The sequence below is a fragment of the Drosophila kikkawai genome, chromosome 3L (genome assembly GCF_030179895.1).
Source record: "Drosophila kikkawai strain 14028-0561.14 chromosome 3L, DkikHiC1v2, whole genome shotgun sequence".
In the NCBI taxonomy this organism is placed as follows: domain Eukaryota; kingdom Metazoa; phylum Arthropoda; class Insecta; order Diptera; family Drosophilidae; genus Drosophila; species Drosophila kikkawai.
This window is the reverse complement of record NC_091730.1, coordinates 15713070-15736621: the sequence shown is the minus strand read 5'-3', so window position 1 is coordinate 15736621 and position 23552 is coordinate 15713070. Positions and strand designations below refer to the sequence as shown.

The 23552-nt window shown below is 38.5% G+C and overlaps 1 protein-coding gene across 1 annotated transcript in view; it reads left to right on the top strand.

The window, feature by feature from the left end:
* Positions 1-7244: 7244 nt before the first annotated feature.
* The window catches only part of Fife (regulating synaptic membrane exocytosis protein fife), a 65604-nt gene continuing 49296 nt past the window's right edge, over positions 7245-23552 (top strand). Inside the window, exon 1 of the mRNA XM_017167364.3 lies at positions 7245-7615. The gene's annotated coding sequence lies outside the window, so the exon portion shown is untranslated. The remainder of the gene's footprint in view (positions 7616-23552) is intronic.

The window sequence follows — 23552 nt, the reverse complement described above, 5'->3', positions numbered from 1 at the left end:
CAACAATTGTTGGGTATTCTCCATAGTTGGACGGCTGCCAGGCGTTCTCGAAAGGATGGATGGTACACAGGGATGTGAAAGGAGCCAGCCCGCTGTGCTGAGCGTTGCTGTCCTGCACAGATACTACAATCCTTTAAGAACAAGGACCTCCTCTGGCGACTACCGACGTTCATTATGGGATTTTTATGAATTTACTTGGCTTGAATAGGAAAATCGGGCAGGAGCTCTCTACAGTATAGTGTTTCGTGTGCTCATTAGTTGGTTAAAATTATGGCATTGTGTAGAGCACTCTCTTTGGATGTTTTTTACACTAAAATAATCCTTAAATATTGTAGATTTGAGCATAGAAATATTAATTACTCGTAAAGGATATTAGGTTTTAGTTTGCAGTTCTAAAAATAATATAAAAAGGTAAATTTTCTGTTCTTTTAAAGGTGGAAAGAGTGCGCATTAGTTTGTATTATTTGGCGATTTTTATAGGACTCCCTTCTCTTATAGGGAGGGAATCCTTATTCTAGATTTTAAAAAATATATATCTCTGATATATAAATAGGGCTATGAACTCGTTTTGCTACCAGTTAAATGTTGCCTGTTTATAGTTAATTAAGTGACGCTCTTTAAATCCTAATAAGCCCAAAGTATTTGCTGCCAGAGTTCACAGAAATCTTCTACCTTTTTCACCTTAATTTAAACATAAAATATGATACAATTCCTGTCTAAATATCTCTCATATTTAAATTGGCTTTTAAACTCGTTTCGTGACCATTTCAATGCCGAGTTTAAAGTGGATTAAGTCTCTCTAAACACTCTCGGCTCACTAAGCCCAGGTAAGCCAGCTATTGTTTGCAATTAAATTCTCCTTTCAGCAATTGTCATTGAAGGGCTTAAAGCCTCTATTGAGTCGATGGAGCCAATGGAGCCCAATTAAGCCAAGCCAACGGCTTTAATAACTTGCCTATATATCCATGGCAATTTATGCATCTATTTGCTGCTGGCGGCCATGGCGAAAACAACAATGCCCGCCCAGGCATCGTCAACATTCCACAACAACAGCTGCAATATGTGCCAGCAACAGTTGCTCAGGGCCACCTAAAGCCACCCCAAATAAAAAGCCACCTAGCCGCCCCGAACACCACCCACTCGAATCTTTAACCACCTATTGCGAACTAAATTTATACAACGCTGACTGTAATTTGCGTTATTAAAATGGCGTCAGTTGCTTACCAAAGCGAAAAGTTTCCGCCCACGCCCATTCCACGCCTTGTCACCAGAGAGTCCCGAGTCCTGCCGGTGGTCTTCCACGCTCCTCTAATTGTGTTTGAGCTGCGCTACTCATCCGCCAAGAAGTGACCCCCAAAAGCAGGGGACAGAACGCGAATGCGAAGACGACTAAATTGAGATTTATGTCGGCGAATTTCGTATTTTTCGCAAGGACACAAATCGGATATTTAGCAGGAAATGAGCGAGTAAATAAATTAGGATTTGGCGAAAGGTATCTGCTGTAGTTGTGGGCGATCTTTAAGCTAGGTTAAGGACTTCAACTTAAGGTGAGTTTTAATCTATAAAAGTCTTGGAAGATTTGAAATTATTGGAAAAGGTTTTCCAAGATATTCTGTGAACGTTAGAGCTCTTGGTTATTTATTTTATATGGTTCCTTATCCTTTTGTAGAGCACATTTCCCAGAGAATGTCATCTCTCCTTGTGGAATTACAAGCCATTAAGTCCCTTGATCACCGACCTACAGAGGTTTCCTAAACTGTTCTAGCCGAAGCCCCAAGGGAGCCACCATGCCTTGGCTTTTTGTGCCTTTTGACATGGCCACCAAGCAACAAGTTGGCTAAGGCCAACCCACTTGGCTGTCCTTGAGGGCTGCCGCTCCGTCATGGTGGCACCCTACCACCTCGCCACCCCAATAATCCACCCCCTTGGAGCCACCTCGCGCCATCAGTCAAACTGTTGGCTGTTGGCCATGTTTCATTTCTGGTGATGGTGTGAACTTTTCACTTTCCCGCCAGCAGCTATGCGACTCGCACTGATCGATATCAATTGATTGAGCTCGCGCCAAGAGTCGCGCATTTCCCATTCGATTAACAAAAGGAATTTCCCAGCTACCAACAAATTATGGCCCAGTCGTTGGCAATTTCCTTGCTCGCACATTATTCAGAGTTAATTACTTTGTCAAATAAAGCGTTTTGAGCCTATGGGCCATTGTTTCTCAGCGGCATGAAAATTCAATTAACTCGACTTGGTAAATAGACTTGGTCGTAGGCAAAATCTGTCTGTTAAACTATTTGCATTGAACATTTAACAACAACAACAAGGACGATGAGAACGCAGGACGCTGAAAACAACTCCAACAATGGCAATGACAATGGCTGGTTTGTCGCGATTTTTGCGTCATTTACTCAAGTTTATGTTAAGACCACTTGTCGTCCTGGCAAATTGTTCTAATTAAGAAGACCAAGCTGGCCAAGGGGAGAGGGTAAAGCGGTGGGAGGCGTTCAGGCAGGTAAAATGCCAAATTAAAATCGTAATGAAGTACTTAAGTTGTGTTTTCGCAGGACCTTTTTCGGTTGCCCTAACTAAGGGTCTTCTGAATTTATTAGGATTTTTGATAGTAGAAATTTAGTTTTTTGGAAAGATTAGTACAACTTTGTGAGGAAGGATTAGATTCGATTCCTTTTTATATTTCAATTTTTAAATTATATTATATAAATATTTGAAAGTAAAGCCTTTTTCTAGGGATAGCTACCAGGCTCCCCTTCAATTCTCTCATCTTGCTCGCCAGTAAATGCAAAACCGGATGAGGCTGGGGATTTAAGATTCAAGTGGCCCCGGCATTAGCGTCAAGTGCTCCTCGGGCTGTCTTTCTTGGGGCTTCCACATAATTAAGTTGTAGCCATTGAAAGTGCGCAAAGGATTAGGCGGAACTTGGTCCTCGTACCTCATTCCTCTGTCCCTGGTCCTTGGCGTCCTTGGTCGCCATTAATTGAGTGTCATGGCGAATGCAAAATAAGCTTACGCATTTAGTTGACATAAACGTCAGGGATAAAATGCCAGCTGGTCAACCAGCTCGATTACAGTTGCACTTGCAGTTGGCCATTTCGCAAAATAGATTTCTAAGCCAATTTAATGGCCAAGCAATTAGCGTGGGTTTTTTTCTGCTTTAGTTATCGATGGGAAGCAGATGTTGAAAAGTATAAGTTCTTACACTTAGATGTGGGAATTTCTATCTATTTCTATTCTATTTCTATTCTATTTCTATGTCTATCTATTATTCTATTTCTGTAATGTAAGTATATTAATATTAAAATATTAAAAGGGTGCTACTTTCTAACAAAAAACATAAAAAATATAGTAAGTCTTACATTTTAAATCTTTTTTATTTATTCTAAATGAAAATAACAAATAAAGTAAAAGAAATTAATGCAAAAATAGGTCATTTTCAAAGTAAAAAACCCTGGAAATAAAATATTCAACACATTTCGCAAAGAACTCACAGTGAGGCGATTAACTCTTAGTCAGTTTATTCCCTGTTCCATCTGGTTTTTAGATTTTTTATTGATCTGCCCTGCTAGTCCTAGATTCCCAAAGTACCCCAAACTCTCCCTGACCCCTGGACCTGACCTGACCGTGGGTCAATATTGGTTTGCTTTACTGCGCTCGGTTTGATTTTGTTTGCACTGCCTGCGAGCGTGCCGGGTGAAAACTTTCGCCGCAAGACCCTCACACGCGCAGGACTCGGCGAGGATGTGTGCAAATGTCGGGGATATTCCATGGTTAAACAAAAGCATTTGCATGAAAATGTTTTACTTTTACTTGGAGTTTTCTGTGTGTTAGCGAGGTTGGAAAAAAAAAACAAAAAAACGAGACAGCCGGGGGAGAGGGAAGAGAAGCTCTAGCTCACCAGTTTGTTTGCTTTATGTTTTTGTTTTCTTTTGGTTTCTGTGCGGCTAATTGAAGCCGGGATTGTAGGCACAACACATTTATTTTTGCCAGACGACACAAAATGTTGGCGAAAAAAAATAAACATGTTTTGAGAAAGTTATAATCACTTGAAATTTACGCTAAAGAAGAGCTTTCAAGGTTTTTATGTGGGACTTGGCAGCATAAAAAGTGAATTATAAGCACATAATGATGTAGAAATATTTTAGAAAGTATTTATTTAAAGCTATTCTATATATGTATAAAACATTTAAAAATTATACCTAAAATATAATATAAAAAATTTAAAAAAAAATGTATTTTTTATATTGGATCTATTAACTAATTAAAAAACCTTAAAATACATTTCAATATATAATAGTTTCCTCAAGAAACAAATAATCCCTAATCCCTAATAATTCTTAGCCTCAAGCCAAACGCCCCAAAAAATAGGCAACACATTTTTCTCAGCCACAAAAAAGGAAAAACGCGCAGGAAAAATGCTAAAAGAGCCGCCGACGCTTGTAAAATGGAAAACTTAATCTGAAAAAATCAATCTGCAATAAAAATAAAATTAAGCAACGGCTCGTGAAAGTGCCGGAGACGACGGAAAGACCCCAAAAAAAATGTACAAGAAAAAGGCAGAGAGTAATGGAGAAGTTGGATCCGGAGACAGAGACACACATAAAGCAGAGGCCGAGGCCGAGGAAAAAATGGACGCAGGCCGAAGGCGAAAGGTGTGCGCCAGGATTACGCGGCATTTCAGCATTTCGGCATTTCGTGTACCCCATAAAGGCGGGACGAGGACCGGCGAGGGTCCAAAGGATATTCATAAATAAATATCTGCAGGCATACAAATTGATAAGCTGCCAGCCCAGCCATCCTGGCAGGTCCTCGTTGTCTGTCACGAGTCCTGGCCCATAAGCCCCCATGCAACACACACACATAGAAACACCAACAATACAACTGCCTCCGACCCCGGCATCTTAATCGACAGACGCTGCATACCTTTTCCGAGTCCTGCGAAAATCGCCAGTCAACATCCCGACTTCCAGTGGTGAGGGCTCAACCCAAACATCCCTCGATGACTGGCTGGCTAACAGGTAAACATTGAATACACTGGCAGAAGAAATATTTAAGAATGTTTATAAAAATGCAGGGAAATGAAATTTATTACAAAAATTAAAGTTTAATTAACTTAAAACTTTATTGATTTTAAGAGGTTTTCGTTAAACTTGAAGAAAAGTAAAATGTTTTATGAGGGATATTTATAGCTTATGAATTATATAAATTTATCCAAAGAATATACATAATCAAGACTTACATTTTGAATACAATTTTTGAGCTAAAAATAAACAAAAGTTAAGTTACTTTAATAGCTGGCAAAGTTTTCTACTTTATATAATTATTTAAAAAATATAAAACAATTTAAAAATAATTTGTTTGCCTAAAAATAACAATATAAAACCCACTCCGATTTATGGATCAATCAATGGTCGATTTATAGGTTGATTTTTTTCCAAGTTTACCTCTCGTGTGTGCTTTTCCTTTGGCAGCATTCTAATGCCGTTCGTCCTTCAACAGGCGCTGCTGCTCCTTTCACACGCAATGAAACCTCATTCCTCACCTTCCGCCATCTCTTAGTTTTCCTTTTCCACCTCGCATTGGCACATTTTCCTTTTGCTGCCTCCTCAGCTTATTTTTTTTTCTGCCCAGCCTAACCTCGTCCTTTCCACCGCCTCGCCTTTTTTGGGGGGCCCATTGAATTTTATTGTGCGCTCAAATTGTTTTGGTATTCAAGCTTAAAGCACGCGACTATGCCTTGTGGTTGTTGCTCCTGCTCCGGCTTCTGTGTTCCTTGTTGTTGTTGTTGCGGGTCCTTTGAGTGTGCAGTGTGAGTGTCGATGTTTTTGTCGTCCCTGGCGATGTTCTGCCTGGTTTCCAGCGTATCCTGTTGCTTGTGAAAACGCAACCAGTTGAACATTTCCAGTCGCCACTCTCTGGGCCTCGGCTGTCCTCGGCTTTCAATGTCGTCCTTAGAGGCTCTCTCGGCAGAAGGACTCTCGCTGTCGTATGGGCTTTGCTCTCTCACACTCTCTTTCTCTCTGTCTGTGTGTGTTGCCTGGCACATGTTTAACGCGCAATTATTTTGGTCCTGTTGCGCTTTTTCCATGGTCTGTGTGGGCACGAGTGCCCAGTGCCTTAGTGCCTTAGTTTGTATTCAGGCAAAGTCAATTCGAAGCTGCTAAAATAACGCAATTAATTCGGGGGCTTATGGGCACTCAACAAAATGTACGAGGAAAATATATAAAATAGATTTTTGAATTATTTTAAAAAGGATTTTATAATAAAGAACTTCTTTTTACCTTCAATTTTAGGTGCTGATTTCAGTAAAGCCTCTCAAAATATTCCACAATTTAAATAATAAATGTTAATTAATAAACTATTAAAATTATCGTAGGATTTTCCAAAAATAATATGCTTTAAAAATATATAAACCTGGCTTTGAATTTATAGAAAAATGAAATGTCCTTGCGAGTAAAAGACCGAGAATTTAAATGTCTTATTTAATTATGGGAAAAAATCAGAAATTCTATTACTTTTATTAGTTTTCTCTCTTAATTTTTAAAGCCAATAAGACCATTAAAAATATCCTGATACTCCTTCATTTATTATTATTTATTCCTTAAAAATTCTCCATAATAATCATTATACCATATCAATATAATTATTAATTCTAAACGAAAATCAAGGTTTATTTCTATAACAAACAACCTAGTATTTTCCTCCCCAAGAAAACCATCACAAGACCATACATCAACATCATCATCTTCTCCTGTCCTGCGGCCTATCCTATGTCCTGGCATGCAACAATTATGAAAAGTCTCCACTTGGGTACATTTTCGGGACGCCGTGCCGTGCCGTTCGTTCGTGTAGAGTGAAAGTCGGGCTTTCACTGCGGGAAGGAAAATACATAGAGAGAGCGCGCACCCAAGGCAAGTGCGTGTGGGCGTGGGAGGCGGGGCCAGCAGGGCACAATCGGCAGCAGCTGCCTGCATCCGCATCCACATCCACATCCACATCCAGGGAAATCGCTTAGCTGTTGCTTTCGTGCGACTTCGCAAGGTGGAAATTGATATTACTTTTTAATGCTGGGCCAGCTGGCAAGGAGTCGTCCTTCCAGTGTGCGACAGAGAGAGAGGGACAGAGAAAGAGAGAGAGAGGGTGAGAGCGAGAGTGAGAGAGGCGCAGGAGGCGCGCCGAAGGACCAAATGCGAAGGACCAGCCTCGTCACAGTTCGAGTTGAGCCGTCTCGCGAGCAGGACACCAAGCGCGGAGGCTGACACAACAGGATCTCTGTATCCTGGCCAACAGATCCCCCAAACAAAGCTGTAGCCAGGAGGAGCCACCTAGCTTTTCCTAAACTCACTTTCCCGGCCAAAAGGTGTGTGCGTGTGCTTGTGTGCGTGTGCTGCGCGAGTGTATGTGCGAGTGTGCGGTGTGTACAAGTACCAGCCATCGAGGTGTCGGAAAATCCTCTCGAAGCAACTATATAAAACGCGCGCCTAACACACGCTACCTGAGCAAAATACATTTCCCACGAAAGCAACAACCAAAAAGTTCTCTAAAATTATAAATAATACAAATAAGCAAAACAACAAATTACCCAAAGAAATTATACCTTAACCAGGTGAGTGTGTGTGTGTCAGGCCCTGTCAAAACTCTTGTTTTGCTTTGTGCAAAATACTCGCGTGGCAGGCTAGCAAATAGTTTAATTTCCGGCCTGGCCATCAGGCGCACATCCGGTTTCAGTTTTATTTCCTGCTTCCCATTCACTGCTCATTCATATGTGCAAAAATATTCTATATGTAATTCCCTCCCAATTGGTCGTAAATTAATTTCATAAAAATGTTTGTACCTTTATTCGGTCAGGCTGAGGCTGAGGCTATTGATTTTTGAAGGCTCCCATTTGTTTTCATTGGCAAAAACAAATTTGGATTATTGTTTTGCCTATTGACTGCTGGTAAACAAGGTGTTTCTTTGGGGCTAAAGATAAATGTTTATCAATTGGAAGAAATAAGGATATAGGATATTGATTTGTCCTTGTTTTTCTTTGGGTTGTGCCAAGGTGAGAAAGCATTGCAGGCTTCGTTAATGAAATGAAATTATTTTTAAACAAATAATTAAGAAAAGGATTATAAACTTTCCTTAATTTTTCAAAAGTGAAAAGAATTACAAGAAAAATCACAAGCATTCGATGGCTATTGATTTTTAAGGAGAGAAGGCCACAACTCCCTGGGCTGCTAAAACTAATTCAAAATGTATTAACCAGGCTTAGCTGGACGTAGCCACGAGCCCTCCGGGGGATTAGAGAAAAGACTGGCGGCCCAACGCCTCTCGTCGCACTCGCCAAAATAAAACAACTTAATGAAGCAAGAAATTGAAAACATTATCAAGGCGATTAATTATTGATACTTTGATGTCGCTGCCACTCCCCCAGCTGCTGTTTCTCCTCCCGCCCCCCGCACCTAATTAATTTATAATTAAGTTAATCATTTGCCAGAGGCGAGAGAAGAAAGCAGCTTAAAGCAGCAGCCACCATTAGGATTTTGCTTAAAGACAACACCAATTGAAAAGTTGGTGCTTAAGGATTGAAAAACCTCAAGGAATGGAAACTTTCAAGATGTTAGGAAATTTTGTCTGCAGTTGCCAAACCAATATTATTTTCTGGATTTTTTTTTTTTTTGTTTTTGTTCGTTTGGGCCAACTTTAAGCTGTCTCCGGCACCTGGGCCAGCGATTCCGGCGATTGAGACTTTATGAACGTGACCCGCCTGCCGTATCGATGGCAATCAGCCGGAGTCCCCCAGCATGGGTGTGAGGCTTTCCTAATGCCTCCGGACTCCGAAACTGCGCTTGGCCAACTGTCATTACTCTTGGCCCTAATCCCGGGCCAAAGTTTGCGCTGTTCCACTCTGCGAAGGAATGGAAAGTAAGGGCACCCAAACGACGACCCGAAAACCCACTGAGAACCATGAACTTACACCTGTCCGCCTGGTGTCTGGCCAAGGTCTGCTCCAGAGTGCTTTTATTATGCCATTTTAATTTAGATTCGTATCAATCAGTAATAAGCATTTTGTTCACTGAACAAAAACGTAAAAAAAAAACGAAAAATATTAGCCATTAAGGTCAGGGGCATTAGCTTAATATCGGCTTGATTTTTATTACAAAAAAACTTAATTTTATCGGAGTTTACCAGTGAATGGACACCGCCCAGCTTTACGATGATGGTGAACATTAAATTGTTTTGAAACATTAGGACTTTAAAAGGTTTTAAAATACGAAATGAATATTATAATCATTTAATTGCATTTGCAACTAGTATTTGCATTTTTCCACTGGCTTTAATTGATTTTCCAAAATTTAATTAAACTAAAATGCTTATCACAAATGAGTTTTCCCTTTGGAGAATAATATTGTGTGTAATTTAATTTGCTTGGAGATAGTTTTGGCATTGGAAACTCATTTCCATTTATGGGATTTAGAGGCTAATGTAATTTTTAGTAAATTTATAGGAACTAGAGGAATTGATATATAAAATATGAAGCAATAGAAAAATTCTTTTTACTATTTAATAAATAATAATAATAAATAAAACAATTTCCATTTATCTTTTAAACCTTCCCTATTAATGCTTATATTCACCTAATAACTATGATTTATTTTCCACTAAACAAACCAAATTGTTTTCCCATTTTCTTCCCGAACATTGGCTATATTTTATAAATTCATTTGATTGTTTTTACAAGAATCACAATTTGCGTATTGATATTACTTCCTTGTGTCTGTCTGGCTTGTCTGTTTTCGCCAACTTTTTATGGCCCGAAAGGAGTAAACAAAGTTGTTTAGTTTTCCTGTTTTCCAGCGGATATGCAAATCAAGCGGCAAAACTCATTTCACATTCCACACAGAGAATCGCCAACAACAACAACAACAATAGGAGCAGCAGAACTATAAGGGAAAACTTGGTGAAGAGAAAAAAGAAAACTCATTCCGCTCGTTTGCATAAATTTGCGTCTTATTTTGTTGGCAATTTATATGCGCAGCCGAGTGACACACGCATTTTAATTGAAAGCAAATAAAATACTCTATAATACATAATATGACAAGCCATAATCCTGACAGCAACAGTTATGCATGCTGACAGCTCCCGGGAAAACCAAGAGGGAGAGAGACTGAGAGCGAGTGGGAAAATATTGTGCGAGGAAAAGCGAGAAATTTGCGGCTGGCAAAAGCGGAAGCGGGAAAACCAGGGAAAATCGAGAGTGGGGGGAAAAATGGACAGCCGGCCATTCTGACAGGCGACTGCCCATCTCAGTGAGTTTAATGGCATTTTAAACAACTGCACGTTTACGTCGGCTGCCACACTTGAAATAAATCTTCAAATAGAAAATTGTATAAAAATATATATGAAAATAATTTGGAATTCAATTCAGGCTTAAACTTAATTAAAAAGAATCTTTAAATTGTGGATTACGAGTTAAAATGAAATATTTAAACACAAAGTAAATATAGTAAAAAGAAAAGCGTATATTTTAATAAATTAAAACTATGCGTCTTCAAGATTTGGTTAAAATTTTTAATATAAAAAAGTTTTTGATAGTTATTTTTATAGGTTATTAAAGGAGTCTTACATTTTCATTTAGGAGCTTACAACACAGTGAAGGAGTCATTTCCCACTCTATAAATCATATATATTATTGATCAGGATTGACAGCCTAATCGATCTAGCCATGTCCGGCAAAAAAAACAGAATCAAAATTTTGAGCCATTTTTTCAAAATTTGATAAGGGGTAAAATTTTCAGAAATTGGAAAAAAATTAAAACTTTTTAATCATTTTATTTAATATGCAGGTTTATTAACCTAGTAAAAACTAGCACAGAAAAGCTTTCGGAATTGAAATGAATTTATTTTTGGCTTAGTTATGACATTTTTAAGATTGTCGTATAAAATATTTATAAACATCTATTTAAAGAAAGTTAAAATTTCAAAGTCTTTGTGAGGGCCCCAAAAGCTAACGACTGCCATATAAACATTCCTATTTCCAATTGAAATCTTAATTCATTATTAATAAAATATTTAAAACAAATTAGAACCTATTTTAATGCATTTATTTTTCATTAAACATCATTAAAAGTAAAAATAAAAATTCCAAAAATTTGAATTTTTGGCTTAGTTGTCTAATAATCTCCAATACGATTTTATAAAGTTTTCCTTCTTTTCTTAGAGTGCATTATTTTACCCCCCTAACCGATTTTGTAACTCCGCTCTGTGGCAATGTATTCATTAATGTCTCCAAAGTCAAAGTATTTAAAATGTTGAACACGCTCGGGGCCATATCCTTGCCCGGTTACGGGCACTGGCACAATCGCAATAACACGCACACACACGTGTGTGTGTTTGCCCCAGGATCCCCACAAAGGATTAAGCCTTTTGTGTGTGTTAGGGGAGCCCCTTGTTTTGCCGCCGCCGCCTGTCTTGCCTTTGCCTCTGTGGCTGCCCCGCAGCGCATTTGGCTTATTCTGGTTGCGTTTTAATCAAAAGCAAAAATTAATTAACTTTAAGTTTGGCTGGTTCCCTTTGGGTTCCCTTTTTTATTATACCGTATTGCAGGCGCACGTGTGTTGTGCCTGTTGTGTAGTGAATAATGAAGGACTCCCGCAATCCGGTTTACGCGAAATGCAAAATACCAAATTGCCGCTCCATTTGCACAACAACAATTTTGTAATAAAGCAGCAAAGTGAACGCATTTTTTATTTGTATATATAATATATATATATATTTTGTGTTTCGTGGGCGGCTTTTGACCGGACCGAACCGAGCAAACAAAACCCGGAGAAAAACATAAAAAATGAGTAAACAAATAACCGACATAAAGCGCATAAAGCGAATGATGCTGGCCACAGACGCAAATATTTGTTTTACATTTTTAAATAAGTCCCTCTCACATTTGTTGTATTTTTCTGGGTCGCTTTTTTTCGCCCTCTGGCTCTCGGCAAATATCCTGTAAAGAGGCGGCAAGGCTGAGGGAAAAATAAATGTGCTTTCCAATACATATCTCTATCTATATATCTCTAGTTATGTGTGTTAATTATCATCTTCTTGAATTTAAATGAATAAATTGAAAATACTTGTACACTCTTTGATTGGTTCATTAAAAATGTTAAGGTATTTTGTTTCTAGGAATCAAAGGATAAAAGAGATCAAGAAGCAATTAATACATTTTAAATAATAAAATTGCTTTCAACTTTGCTAGTTTTCAATAAATTAAATAAAAGATAATAAAACTGCCCTGAATAATTGCTTTTAAATAGATTTTTAAAGAGAAGAAATCATATAATAAATTATTTTATTCACCAAATCCTTTTTTATTCTCTGTGTAAATAAAAAATGAGGAAGCAGACAGTGGAGAATGTAATTAATTGAATTTCGTTGGCATGTCCACTCATCAAGGAAGTCGCTTCAGCTTTTTATGCTCCTTTTTTTTATCCATGCAAAAATGTGCAAAGTGCAGCTTTATGCACACAGAAAAAAATCAAAGGGTTCTAAATGGCAGAAGCAGAAGCGTAGGAGCATTGCACACAGGACTCCCTCGCAGAATCCTGTCAGGAATTGCGCAAAATGTGCGCACACTTGTCGCTGGCACACACACTCCTCTATTTACTTTCTGCGGCTCGACGAATTCTCAATTAAAATGTTTACCCTTGGTTCCCTCGGCAAGCATTTGGGCGGAGCAGCTCTCGTTCACAGGATAATTTGCATATGTATGTGTGAAATGGGCGGCGACCCATGTCCCGAAAAACTCTCGCACCCATAAAAAGAAACTATCCGGGAAAAAAATGCTCTGTGTGTGTTTGGCAGAAATAAATGACTCCTTTTTTTTTTGGTTCGTTTTTAATCCGGCGTTGAAGTGAATTATTTCGATGAAATAAAGTGAGTTTCGAGTGAATTACAAACCAATTTCAAGTAAATTTGCATTTGTTGACTTTAAAGGGAAAACTAAATAAACGATTTCCCAGGAAAATTATTTTAATTAATTACAGTTTAGACAGTTTCCTGAATTAGTCTTAAAATAATTATTTATTTAGCTAATTTCCCGCAAAAGAAATTATTATGAAAATGTTTAAGAAAAAGTAAACAAAGAAACTTAATTAATTTGTTTAGTTTATGAAAATGTTTAAAAAAAAGTAAACAAAGAAACTTAATTAATTTGTTTAGCTAAATTAATTTAGCTTTCCCTTTGCCCCTGTCCTGGCCAGGACATTACTTTATTTGACAATCTCATTTAGATAGCCACGCTTTCTGTGCGCACACAAAAATCCGCAAAGGATCTGGGACAGTGACAAAATACTACAAATTTTACAATTTCCTTGTGCCATTTAAAGTCGCATTCAGGATCTGGATCTACGATGGCCGCCGGCAGTTGGCGTCGCCATTACCGTCACGCGGACTAGCCTTAATATCCGGCCGAGAGAGAGACGAGGAGCTGGAGAGAGAGCCAGGAAGCACAGGGATGATTTATATATATATATTTGGATATATATCCTTGCAGACGGTGACAGAAGGTAGATAAGCAAGGCGTTGCTACGCCGCGTTGTGTTTACATTTTGCTAAACGCGACCCTGACCCGCGTCCAACTCAACTCAAGCTGTCCTTCGTATTTCTCCTCATCCTGCGGAGGGTGTCCTCGAAACTCCCAACTCTCTGGTGTCAGCTCCCAGCTCATCCCTGCTCCTGCTAGGTGTAATCGCTCAAAGCAGCTGATAATGGCGCAACTGGCTAGCTGGTGATACCAACCAGGCACTTGGAAAAATTATATTTCCTTAAATTTAAAAGGGAAGTTTGACCTTGAGTTTTGGAAAGGAAATTCTGGAAAATATTTTCAACATATTTTCTATCACTTAACTATTATACAACTATTTATTTGCTTAAGTTGAATAACATTTTCTAAAATAAATTCAATAATTTTTTCACACTTTTCTTAAAGTGTTCATCGCTTTCGCTGGCAAACAAAATTTACCGCATTGTTTGGCTCTTCTCGCTCTCAGTTTTTGCGCAAAATTGACATTTTATGCCCTTTACTGAGGGTCAACGTAGAGAAGGGGAGTGTGACTGGATTGCCGCAGGATGGTATAGGGCTTGGAGTGGTCTGGGCTGGCCTAATGAAATATTTGAGCCAGCTAAGAGTCGTGTTATGAGTGCAGCTTACGCTTTATGCTTTGATTAATGTAATTGCCGCCCAAGGGCCACGTTTACAGGAGAGTTTGACACTTTGAACCCAACCGAACAGAACCAAACTGAAGTGAACTGAAGTGGCAGTGTTGTGTACTCGAAATGATTAATGCATTTGCCAGGATCTAAAGCCCGCAACAGGCAGCAAGGAATACAGAATACGGAAAGCAGAAAGTTCAACAACAAAATAAAGTGTGGGTGTGGGCAAACTTAAATTGAAAGTAATTTCCCTGAAATGCAGTGATGCCTTTGGTAAGGAAAATGGTTCACGAAAACATGGTTGTATTTATTTTAAAAATTTCTAAATAAATACTAAAACAACAGCCTTAATTTTATATTAAAAATATTTTGATTACCTAGAAAAATGACTGCAAAATAAAATTCGACGGAATAAATTGATACAATATATATCTTTTCTGTAGCCTAATTTTCCTCTGCAAACTTTGTTAAGAAATATATAAAATATAGATTTTTTAGAGAGTAAACATATGTTTTCCTGAAAAGGCAAACCCTCAGCAGCACTGTCAAAATGTTAAAGTTGAACCACGCTTTTTAGCTAAATATTGCAGGGCGCAGCTTTGGGCCCAAGGCCACACTGTTTGCCTAAAGTTTTAGGTAAATTTCCTTATTTTTTCCTCGGCTTTTCCACTTTGTTCTTTTTTTGTTGGGTTCTTTTTGTGTGGCTTTTTGTGGCTTTGGCTGATATCGCTACAATGCAATGTGGAAGCCGAAAGCCGAGAGAGCAACAGTTTGTGCCAAAAGTTGGGACAAACATTTATCAAACCAGAGAGCTGGGGCCAAACTTTTGTAAAAAAAGGGAAAGGAAATGGGGTAAAAACTATTTGCGGTTCGTTGACAATAAAATACCCTTTATGGGCCAAAATCCTTGAGTGAGAGAAGAGTATATATTCGTTATGACATATAAATATTTCTCAACTAAGCTCGTTTGAATCTGCGGGACTAGATAACTTCCTTGCCAAAATGTATTCAATTTAGTTTGATTGCCTAACTTGAGTTTGGTGAGCAGAGTATTAGTAGTAGACAATCCTTTCTACAAGTATTTTTTTTGTATTTTTGTGCCATCTGGATGTTCTGTACAATGCCGACATTTTTTCGGTTTGTTTTTCGCCGGTTTTCGTGGCTGTGGTTTTTGAGGTTTTCGTGGTATCGCCTCTCATGTGCTCTCATGGGCGCAGAAATTACAAGGCAATTGCCGCTCCCTTGGAAAAAGAGGGTGAAACAGTAGGGAAAAGGAAAAAGAGGAAAGGGGAAGGGTAAGGGAAAGAGGTAGGGGAAAAAGAGCCAAAAGGATTGACAGTTATTAAAAATGAAACGAGGCAATTACGTTCTGGTTTTGTTGCCAGTTGTTTTTGAGGCGTGTTTTCCTGGCATGTTTAACGGTCGCTTTCATTTGCATACTTCAAGGCGCGTTGGTTGTGTGTGTGTGTGTGTACGTTAGGGTGAACCTTGCAGGCAGTAATTCAAGTCCTTATTATCGTGTATACTTAAAAATTATCATTGCCTTTTTCAAGTGTTTACAAAGGGAGAGAAAATCAAGGTAATGAGTTTGGAGTATATTAAAATGTATGTAAAACATAAGTGGTTGCCTTTTTATAAGACCAAAGCATTTGTTTTTGATATATTATAAATTTTAAAAATATTTTCAGCTTACATATTTAGCTTAAAACTTTACAGAAAATTAATTGTTATAAAAATAATCAAAGTTGGCCACGTTTTAATATGCAAAAATTCCTTTTTGGAACTAAAGTACAGCTTAAAATTTTAACCTGTGTGAGAATATATTTTTAAAATTTATATTAGGACTTTTCAGAAATTTGTAAAGTATATATATACTTAAAATAAGTTACATAGCCTTGTGGGGAATATTTCTCCTGTAAATAAAATTATTATATAACGATATGCAATGTGCTTACAAGATCTCTTAAGTTAAAAAAAAGTTAATAATTTTTAATAATATTTTTTTACTCCTCTTAAGCATTGAAAATTACCTTTCATAATCACCGCCTTCAAAGGCTCACCCTAATGTGGCTTTTCGTCTCTGTGGCAGCGCTCCTTTGTTTCTGTTTGTTTGCGTGGCCGTGCATATGCTGATTGGTGATTGGTGGCTTGGCTGCTATTTGGTACTTGCTACTTGGTTCTTGGTAACTGGTGGCAAGCCTTCCTTCGTCCTTCGTTCTTTTGGGGGTCTTTAAAATTGGCAAAGCCAAGCGGCACAGAGAACTCCAAACTTTTTGCTGCTGAGCTTGGTCATAAATCAAATATGTGTATAAATTTAGCTCAGGCCTCTCTTTTTTCTTACACATTTTCTGGGTTGTTTTGCTTGTTGACTCATTTTTGCGTGGCACAGCAACACATTTTCTGTCGCATTAAGCGCCTGCCTGCTCGCCTGCCCTGGCTTTCCCTTCCTTTCCCACCGCAAATTGAATTCCATATTTGGCAAATTCGCATTTCACATTTCGCATTTTGCGCCGCGAGTCCGCTCTACACTTTATGTTCAGTCATTTCTGTTTGTCGAGAAGCCAGGCCCGAAATCCCAGGCGTGTGCTTAGCCGGAAAACGGAGCCAAATGCGAGAGCATTAAGCCTGGCCGGGTCCACTGGCCATATGCCAGCGTCTGTTCGGATTCGGGCCACTCCCCTTACAAATGCGTATTACGTATACGTATAGTGGGCCAATTAAATTGGGGGCACCAGGGAGTGTTATCCGACCGACTGTTGCTTCGGGACACGGAGAAAAATGTGTAAAAGCTAATTTAAAAATTAGGAAACACGTTTAGGAATTTAAGGAACACAAAAAACGAATAGGGTAAGGTGGGGTAAAGCCGACCTAGTAAATGGTTTTGGCTATAAAATGCTTATTTTACATCGGATCAAGTCTTTATATATACCAAATTAAAGGTTAGACCTTTGCGCAACTTTCTATGCATTTCATTTTATTCATACCTTTGAAAAGTTTTGAGATACAAGCGTTTTACGAAAAAGTTCATTTTTGCTATGTTCAAAAATGATGGGGTAAACCCGACCGCCTATGTTTTTGGTTGATATAGTACAGATATAACCTAAATATAGGTTTTGCAATGATAAATCAATCAATGTTATGTTATATAATGGTAATAAAAGATAAAAGAATTAAAAAAATTTAAATAGCAAAATAATTAATCAGTATCATCTGATTCGCTGCTCAAATAGCTTGCTGGCGTTTTTTGGTTCGAGTTGAACGTCTGGTTGACTGCGATGTTGATGGTTTTGGTGTGATTGTTGTTTTTTTTGGATTTTTTGCGGCAGGATTTACCCCGCTATTTAGAGGTCGGATTTGCCCCACCACGTAATTTTTCATAAAAACGCAATTAAAAAAGAAATTATGAAAAAAAATGAACCAAACTTATATGCACTTTGTAGGACTTTATTCAAAGAATCTAAATCCACTTACCTTTTCATGCGATAACTTTGACAAAAAGAAATATCCTGCAGTTAATTATGCACAAAAATGAAATTCAAAATTGTGAAAACAAACTTGTTGTCGTTTGACCATCTCAATGTTGACTAATAAAATGCTGTCATACCACCATTTACATTGTTTTCGATGCTCTACACGACAACACTAATATTATTTTGCGTAGTGCTTCCGATTTTCGAAAACAGAGGGAGGTCGGGTTTACCCACACTGTCGGCTTTACCCCACCTTACCCTAATGTATTTTTTATTCTTTAAATTTCTTAAAGAATTTACTCTTACTTACTTACTACAGAATAAAATAAAGGTTTTTAGGCTGAATAAAATATTTTAGAATATTTTAAATAATTTTAAGAAGCCTTCAAAACAACTACAAGTATTACTATAACGTTTTTTGATCTTTTACCAATTTTTGTAGGCCAAAAAATGTGAATTTATATATAATCGTAATTTAAAATATTTATTTTAAGTTTTTCTATTATTATTCAGCTAGAAAATACCACATAAATATATAATTCTCATTTAATGTGCGCTTCCTACATTTTTAAAGAGGTGGCAAACTTAATATTTTTTTGCCTCAGTGAAGTCGCTCAACTTACACTTCCGCAAGATAGCGAAAAAGTGAAAACTTTGCATAATAATGAGCAGTTTATTTGCCCACCCATATGTCTGTGTGTGTGTGTGTTTTTGGTGATTGTGTGAGTGGTTTCCGGTTACAAGGTCCTGGCTTGTTCCTTTCCTTTTTCCGGCATCGCCCACAACAAAGACGGTACAAAAAACTTTCGGTCGAATCTCGTGTTTTTCTTTCATTTGCTGCAGAAATTGTTTTCCTAGCTGCGCCGCTTTGATCAGATTAGTCCTCAGACGAGCAGGACTTTTTCTGGCTAGCAAGTAACAAAAAAAAGTAAAAAGGAACCTGCAAAAAATAAGGGAAAATAATATCCCCGGCAGGAAGAGAAATTATTTTTCTGGAGGCTATCGATTTTGCTGAATCTTTAAGGGAGCGACCCTGTTGTACCTGTCTGCCAGCACACCTGCTCTGGAAGTTAAAGTTTAAGTTATTTTCGGACGTAAATTAACAGTACGGCACTGAGAACACAAATGTTTGGTTTTATTTCCAGCAACTTTCGTTTGTTTTTTGCCATGTGATGCATGTCTGTGTGCTCCCCTGTTTTAAGTTCTGCTCTGTTTGCCCTGCACTTTGTCTGCTGTCCGAGCAACTTGCGCATTTGTGCTGTTTGCTCAGGTCTTGGCTGGCATGCGGTCGCTGCAGCCCCGTAAAACTACCCAGGAACCAACCAGAGAAACACCACCCAAAAAACCATACAAACCATACAGAAAGCACCCACACACACAGCTGGAAGCACCAACGCATTTCTCTTGCCAACAAAACGCACATCAAATTTGCATAATTTTGCGCAAAGTAACGTTTTGCACAAACAGAGCGAACCACATTCTTTCTCCCAGAGAAACCTAACCCAAAAAAGCAACCAAAAACAGCTAATGAAAACTGTTTGAAATTTGGAATACCTTTTAAGTAAAGATTTTGTAAATTTAACAAACTACGGTGGACTTAAAATCAAGTTTCCCTTGGAAGCTATAACTTTTATACTTAAAATAAGGATTTTAAGAAATGAAACAAAGATTTTTCTTTCTTTTGAAAATAAGTTAAGTTTATAAACTTTCTCTAAATTTAACTGAGAAATTTCTATTTACAGCATTAATATCAATATGTCCCTTTAACCACCTTAAAGTCATAGTTAAAAACTAGTTTCCTTTTTGGAACTTCACAAGAATACACATCACAGTGTCACCGTCCAAAATATAATACCTTCCTTAATGCCATTTATACACCCTGTAAAATCTCAGAGATTCAAGCAACAGGCTACATAGCCGTCCAAAGTGCGTGTAACTTGTGGAAGGCGGCATTAGTTGGTAGATTTTATGAGCTGTGCCATTACACAGGGCATTTGGCATTTGCATTTAACATGTGCCGAGCCATGAAATCTGTTCCGGAGAGGTCCTTGTGCTAATTAAAGATACAGTTTGCCAGGCTCTGACAATGATTTTTAAATGAGCTGCCGCACGCAGCAAACACCTCTCTCTGTGTGTGTGTGTGAGAAGGGAAATTCTAAGGGGAAATCAAAGTGTGGTGTGAGAGGAAACTTCAGAGCTGAAGAGACTGGGAAAATCAGAGCTGCCTGAAGGGCAATGGGAAACCCTGGCAGGATATGTGCGTAGGTGGAAGCCACGACGCTGATTGACTGCTCCTGTCAACTTATTAAGTCAGAAATGTATGGGAACGACCCCAAAGGCAGCTCACACTTTTCGAAGTGAATTATTAGCATTTCTAAAAATACCTCAGCGAGAGAGCAAGAGTGAAAAGAAAAAAAATGATTGCCTGCCAGATTTACTTTTAAAGTATTTGCCAAGGCGACTTTTGGGTCAACCTATCAACAGTTGAAAATAGGCAAGGAAATTCTTAGAACTCTTTGGTATTTGTATTTTCATTTGATATCAGTGAACAAGTCAAAGGTGTCCTTGTTTATGAATAAAATTTACAGGAATAATATAATATTTTGAGAAGCAATTATAGCTTGCAAGAAACTTCTTAATTAATAAGCATTTCTCTTTAAGTCAGTCGTAGATATTAAAATACAAAACAATTTCCTTGGAAATATTCACAGTTTTATCATAAGAATTGAAGCTGCTTTCTTGTTCTATAAATGTATTTTGTGCCCTTAAAAAAAGTAATTGAAATTCCTTTGCGGCTTCTTAGTCATTTGTTGCCGCTTTTGCACTGAAGGCCATTCTGAAAATAAGCCCTTTGTAAGACCCCAAACAAGTCCAGGTGAGGAAAATAAAATTCCTCATTCGCGTCTAGCCCTTGTGACCTTAGGAATACACAAGAAATCTGCAAGGATACTTTATTTTCTTTTTTATTTAAGCCTCCAGCCACGTCTTTGCCTTGACATTGAGTGCTGCTACGGCAAATGTTAATGATGTGGCCTGAGCTGCACTTGTTGAGTCCTTCTCTCAGTCGAGTCCTTCTCAGCATGGTCTACTTGGTGGAGCCTGGATCCTGGCACTTTGCAACAATCCCATCCCATCCTCATCCTGCGCTCCTTTGCCCCGACAATCCATATTGATTATTGCGTTTATGGCCCGCAACTGGAGCATAAAGGCACAGCATAGCGTATACAGGATCCCAAAGGTCCTGGCAAATGCAAACACAAATACATAAAGGCGGGAAAGAGGGCAAATACAAGTCGAACGAGTCGCAGCTGTCTTTGATAGCAGGTAAATCAATATTTTCCAATATAAACGCATGAACGGAAATATGTTCTTTTTTTCTTCTTTTTTCTGGGCGAAAGTCTTATGCGAGCAACAAACAAAGGCAACTGAAAGTATCCCACATGCAAATCAAAGCCATTTTCCTTTGTTTCTATTCCAAATATTGCCTGGTAGTGGATGGGGAGAAAACACTTATTGCCTATACGCACGGTGGTCTGAGTGGTTTCTAAGGTGGCAAAGTGAAGGGAATTCTAGGGAACTTAGGAGTGCATTTAACAAAATCAGTTGTTTTACTAATTTCTAGAATTATAAGGAAATAAGGAAATACGTTTTTGTTGGATATCTGTGGCTAATCTTCATAGATTATTCAGAGAACTAAGCAAATATTCATGTGTTCCTCTTCAGGAGAAAACATTGAAGCTTTCAAGTAAATATCTCAGCTTCCACTTACTTTTATCTAAAAATAGACAAGAATGTATTATGACATTACGTACTTGCACTTAGTGTCTATATTTTCTGGAAAATATTAAGCTAAACAAAGCAAGCTGTGCTCTCCAAAGCCTCATCCACTTGCCTGAAATTTCAATGCTACCATATTACGCATACGCACTGTGAACCGAATTGCTTTTCCACATAAATGGCAACATTCGGAAATGCTGCTGAAATTTGCCAGGAATATTGGATCTTGATATCTGATTGCCAAGCAATTCGTGTTGCCCTTGGCAAAAGGCATTTTAAATGCAAATTCCACTAGTTGATTTTCTCCTGCAGGTCCTTTGATAAGTCCCCAGATTGCAACTGCTGCTGTGATTCGCAGGGGAAAGCATTTAAGCAACAGAAATACATTTTCAGGAAGCGGAAGCTCTGGACCTTTATTGGGGCACTTTAAGCCGCTCATTAGGCAGCAGCTGCAGCAGCTTAAAGTGATATTTATATAAATGCTTTCTGTGCGAAAAAGGGATAATGTGACTTTTGGACGTGGGTGAGGGGACATAAATTATGGATCTAATGGGTCGGTGCCTTCAAAGGACCGACTGAAGACGAAGAAGAGGGCCACAGGACACAGAACACGTAGGAATTGTCATAGTGGCATAGCTGCAAATAGTGTGCTGCATCTTATGGCCTGCTTATTATGGCCAGCTCCTGGCATTTTCCATTCTCCACCACCGAGCTGCTAGCAGCTGTCATTTGGCATGCCTCGCTGCACACACGGATGGGTGCAGTGCGTTCTCCTTGGCCACATTTTCCGCCTTATTTTCTCCCACTTTTCCCACATTTTGCGACCCACCCCCCCAAGTCAGATGATCTAAGGCTACGCCTTAAGTAAACATTATTAAAATTGCCAACGTTGCCGGGGGAATCCTAAAATAACCATAGCAGCAGTAGCAGCAGCAGCAGCACCCAGCACCGGGCCTTTGTGTAGTGGCAATGGAAATTGTCATTTTCATATATGTGGGAAAAGGACCTTGCTCCCAACCACCCACACACATACACCGCATACATTGAAAAATGGCAGGCATCATGGCAGCCAAGGTTATTATTATTGCTAAGCCAAAGTGGACGCACACACACACACACACAAGGACCCTCGCTTTCATATACAATATCCTACTTGTTGCTCGCTCGGTCTACGTTCCCTTATCCCTGTCGTGCGCGCTGATTATCCTGTTTTCTTTGCCTCTTTGGGTTTATTAGAAAACTGTCAGCAACTCTCAGCATGCTCCGGCGCACACTTGACATTTATTTATGCAAAAATGTGAAATCATTTGTGAAACTTGCCGTCAACGCACAGGCCACCCACTAAAAACAGTGATGTCTGGCGAAATCTAGTAGAAAGGAGCGAACAAAAATATAAAAAAAAGGAAAACTTTGAGTTAAAAAATGTATAACAATGAGAAAACATAAATCAAATTTGTGTGGTTTGAATTCAATTAAATGAAACATTGATTACGCAGGGCTTGTAGTTTTTTCTATAAAAATTAAACATATAATAAATAAGAGATAAAACATCTTTAATTTAAATTTACCCTAAAGTAAGCTTGTTTTAAATTCGTTTAATATTTTAATAAATACCTTTAACATTTCCTAAAGAAAAAACAAATTTTTTAAGACAACAAAACCTCTAATTTTTTATGAAAACAAACTCTCTTAGAGATCCCCCTAAATCCTACTCACAAAGGACCTGTCCGGAAAAGAGATAAGCTGCCAGCACTGCGCGCTGCTAGCCAACCGCCCACAAGGGGCCATAAAAAGGACTCTATTCCGAAAGGGATCCACGCCTCGTTGAACGCTGGTCACCACTCACACAACTGACCATAGAAAAAAGAGCGGTCCATGAATCAAGTTTTTCTTTTTGCGCCGTCCCAGCCTGGAAAAATGTCGCTCACAAAAAGCAAAAAAATAAGCAGCGATGCCACAAGTGAATGCGTTTTCCTTCCACATCCTCCGTTCATTCGCTTGGCATTTTTCCATTTTCAGCTTTTTCCTGCTGAGCGTGAGCGGGTGCTAATAACTTGGGATTAGATTATAAAGTTTGCTTTCTGGGAATTTATTAACTCTGCTGGTGTG